We start from the raw sequence: 5,000 nt of genomic DNA, 5'->3' as shown, positions 1-5,000 counted from the left end.
CCCCCACACACACCCCTGTAGTAGTGGTATACGTCCTGTATTCCCGCTGGCTGCAGTGGTCTCGTCATGAACAGTAAAAAGATCTCCAAGACACCGATGGATTCCAGTGCTTGGCTTCAAGCCTAAATTTCATATTCCATTCCATTCCTCTAAGACACCGAGCGAGAACATAAACCGCTATGGCTTTCCAGAAATAGGTGCTTCGTGTCATGGGAACCATTTTTAGCTTTTGAGAATTAAAGGGAATAATTAGTACGTTGTGGAGGCGAAGGTGAGTGGAAGGCGATTATGTACTAGGTAATTAAAGTTTTGTCTTGCCACTTTTCCTAATTATTCGAACTGCCATAAAGTCGTAACTATAATTCTTCATTGTTGCTAAATGGACAGAACACAGAACATTTCCATTTAGGTGCGACTATCAGTTCTGGAGTTTCTTACATCTCAAGGTAATGTTCCTTTAACTGGAAATAATCTCTTTTCATCGCGTTATTTTATTTATGGATTATTTCTCTCTATTTTCTTGCAAGAAAAACATATTTGTTTCCCCTTGAGCGTAATTATCAGCACCAGAGCATTCCATTTTTCGAGGAAATGTTCTATTTCAATAAAGAATTTTTGCATGAAGGAATTATCTCCACAAATTGTTTTTGTGCTTTATTTTACTTCTCTTTGAGAAAATCACTCATAATTTTATTTCATTGACTTTCAACGTTGCATTTTCATCCAGGCTAGGCAATTGTTCGTTTTCAACACTCGTCTTATTTCAAACGAACGATTCTCCAGTCTTCCTTCCAGCCTGGATTTCTCGTTCATTATTCGAGAAAAAAAAAACGTATTCACTCTCTTCATCGTTAATTACCGCAGTAACCTCTTATCAGGTCGTCCTACGCGGTTCTTCTTCATATTTTTAATTAAAACAAATTTTCCCTTATTCTTTCCTCCACACTCACGTTTTCAGTGTTGATATAAGCAGCTAGAAATACAGATCTACCTTCCCCCCACCCCCCCAACCCCCCCCCACCCCCCCCACCCCCCCCACCCCCCCACCCCCCCACCCCCCCCCCCCCCACCCCCTTTACTGTAGGTCGAGGTTGGGCGTACAAGATACATTTTTTTAATCACCTAATTGCTCATTTTCGTAATGAAGTTTTATTTGCACGAATATGCAACATACGCAGTTATATTTAACAGACTGCAGTCGAAAATTAATTCCATTTACTTAATATTCTGCAAGTAATTTCAAAAAGACTTTAATGTCCATAAATGAAGCAAAAAGATACTAAATGATGTCAAATGAAAATATGACGTATATAGAGAGAGAGAGAGAGAGAGAGCCACTAGACTTGTGACATTGCTTTTTATACACATTAGGCAGATTTTTTTTCACTATTATAGACACATTTTGAAATACCACGATAAGAAAGAAGCAATACTTTTAGCAGAATAAAAAAAATGTCATAATGATTTGCCATTATGCCAATAAGTTAGTGAATCTTATTTCATAGTGATACAGATTAAACATCATAATTCACACTTACGAATATTAGGAACATCGATCGAGTAAACGTAAAGAGAAGAAATATTTTGGCTTCATCAAGAAGGAATGATTATTTTCCAAGACACAATTCCTTTTCGTTCTCTCTCTCTCTCTCTCTCTCTCTCTCTCTCTCTCTCTCTCTCTCTCTCTCTCTCTGAGAACAGACCAGACGTACCAGGGAGGTTTCGCAGCAGAGTAAGAAAAGGCATTATTGGAAACGGAGAAAAATCCAATAATGTGCAGAGAAAGAAATAATCAAATACCGAATGAGAAGACCCGAAAATATTAGGAAACATTGAGCAAGATGTGAGATCTCTCTCTCTCTCTCTCTCTCTCTCTCTCTCTCTCTCTCTCTTCGGGGCACTAGGGTGACAAATTAATAAAGTCAAAAAGACCTGTAAATCGTATATATTAATATATTAATATGAGGAATAGATTATCAAAGCGGATTGAACTGTGACGTATATTTTAAATCAGAGTGGAATTTTGTAAATAAAATTTACTGTAAATATTCAATTAATATTCTGTCAATTCTAGAAGTAATGTAAGGATATTGCCGCATGCTTCCCCCATATTATTATTTATAGAACAATAAAAAATGATTAAATCGTTTTGTCTTCACTCTTCCAGAAAAAAGAAGAGAGCTTTCGCAAGACAAAAAAAAAGTATTTAAGCCAGAGAAATAATACAAAAGTTACAAGAGGCTTTTTCTTTTTTCTTTTTTTTTAATGAAACGAATAATATATCTTTGAAGGATGATAAACTTGCGAAAGAAACCGCTTTTATACATAAGAAATGTCAGAAGTGGTTATATATATATATATATATATATATATATATATATATATATATATATATATATATTATATATATTATATTATATATATATACATAAGAATAATAAGAATAAGTCTACGTACACCCTTCAGACTTGCCTTAGCTATTTCAAGACGCCTCAGATACGATGAACAGACAGAGACCCAAACGGACCTTCGCAATGCCTAATTACACAGCAACCGTGATTATCTTTGCTTGAGAGGTATTGCGTCAATATTCCTGCTGCTGAAGGAGGAGAGAAGGAGAGGAGAAGAAGAAGACGGTGGATAGCGAAGGAAGGGAGATGTGAAATCGAATAGGAGGAAACAGCAGCAGAAGACAATTGATTAGTTCACATTCCCTTTGAGATGTTCTTCTCAGCTGTTCGCCGACTGGCCTTGGCGTTAATCTCATAGATTGTTTTATAGTACGATGAGTAACATGTATTTCTATTTGATTTTCTGATGGGAATGAGTACAAATCACGTTGAAGCAATAACCACATCAGTTATGATAAACAATTTTTTTTTTCTTTAAAATGTGAACGGGAAATTGAGGAAAATTAACCTTGAAATAGCACCATTATTAGTTATGATAAATTATATTTATTTTTCTTTAAAATATGGACGGGATATTGAGGAAAGTTAACCTCGGAAAAAGCACCCATTTCAGGTTCTCTGACCACACCCAAAAGACCTGTTTGGAGTGAGGCATCTTTATCACTGAAGCTGTCCAAGGAGCTGAATTATTTGTTCCTAACCTTCGTGGGAAAAGGTTAATTAGTAGTTTTTCACATTGTCTTCGTTTTATACAATATGCCTCCGTCCAAGACTTGTTTTTTTGGGTGGGAATATATTGTTGCAGTATTCTCTCTCTCTCTCTCTCTCTCTCTTCTTCTTCTTCTTCTTCTTCTTCTTCTATATTTCACCTTCATCCAAAAGCAACTTTTGGAAATACAGTTTTGAAGTTTTCTCTCTCTCTCTCTCTCTCTCTCTCTCTCGTCTTATTCTATCATAGATTACACTTCCATCCAAAACTACATTTGGATACTCCTCTCTCTCTCTCTCTCTCTCTCTCTCTCTCTCTTTCTCCACCCTTGCCAATTCTACCCCCTATTGACAAGACTTCAAACTTTTACGTCAGCTATAAATTCCCACCTTTGTTTTCCTGGGAGGTTTCATAAATAAATTACGTCCGTCAATAAACTGGCCTTGATATTCACTGTCGTTATATCTCCTTCCTATTCTCCTCCCTAAATTTCTTGTTGTCAATTTTCGGAATTATTTCTGCTTCCCCTTCGGTCATTCTGCTTCCTTTGAGTTTCCTTTCATCTTCTGGATCGGATTTTCATTCTGGTGGACTTTTTTTCGTTTTTCGAAAAATGCAGATTTCAGTCTGCTTCCTGCTGCCATGGATTTTCTCTCAGATAAAGATTGTTGGAGCACAGAGAGAGAGAGAGAGAGAGAGAGAGAAGAGAGTTCATTACGTATTCTTATGGGCTGCATTGTTTTGTTGTGTGCATTGCTCCAAAGTGGAATGTTTCGGATTCTGTCGAATGGAGGAAGTCATACCTATTAGCTTGGCTATTCCGAGTTTTTATCATTACCTTTTTTATATTCTCTTTCACTTTGTTGCACTTTTGATCTCTTGCTCAGATCTCCCTTTTTATACTTCATTGTGATGCTAACGTAAAGAGTTATTATTTATTTATTTATCTATTTATTTATTACTTCACTTTTAGACTCGAAATGACACAAATCAAAAGTTATCCAAATAGGACAGAAAAAGTACGTTTTACTTGTGTTTAGACCTTGCAGGTACAAGGATAGTAACTAGAGGAAGTAAATAGAAGTGGGTTGGTGTAATTAAAAAACAATTGTGCAAATAAGATTTCAAAAACAGAAGAAATCTTAAAAGGTACGAAAAACCGAGTCTTATATTTTTCCAGACAGCATCGCATAAGCAGGAGGAACTCTCGGTTCACGGAAAATTTAACTGGGAAACATATAGACTGCCTTTCGATTGGTTGCTTCAGAAACAAGTGTAACTCGAGTTCTTATTGGTTATCTACTAGTTGTTGTTTCCATGGCCATGGTTGCTTCATTCATAAAACTATGGGTATGTAAAGAAACTACCCGTTTTAAAATCCAGAGGCGAATTCCCCTCTGTCAATGTATGTATGATTGTATTAGGTTCTAGAAGACACTGTAGGAAATTGATTTAATCGTCGAAATCATTCGGAGTCTTTGCAATAATATTGCAACATAATTTCTCTTGCATAGTTCAGTTACGTAATCTTATATGAAATGTGAAATTTGATGTTATTTTAGTTCAGAAACTGCGTAGAAACTGTATCCAATCGTCGTAATAATTCTGAGTCTTTGCAATAATATTGCAACATAATTTTTCTCGCAGAGTTCAGTTACGTAATCTTATACGAAAAGTGTCATTTGATGTTATTTTAGTTTAGAAACTGCATAGAAACTGTATACAATCGTCGTAATAATTCTAATTCTTTGCAATAATACAGCAACACATCAATTTTTCTGGCTGGGCTCACTTACCTAAACTGATTTAATAAACAGTGCCATCTGAGGTAAGAAATAAAACACAAAGCGAACACGCGTTTATTGCACGTTTATTCAGTT

This window comes from Macrobrachium nipponense, chromosome 42 (genome assembly GCF_015104395.2).
Source record: "Macrobrachium nipponense isolate FS-2020 chromosome 42, ASM1510439v2, whole genome shotgun sequence".
NCBI classification, from domain to species: domain Eukaryota; kingdom Metazoa; phylum Arthropoda; class Malacostraca; order Decapoda; family Palaemonidae; genus Macrobrachium; species Macrobrachium nipponense.
Note: the sequence above shows the minus strand (reverse complement) of the source record.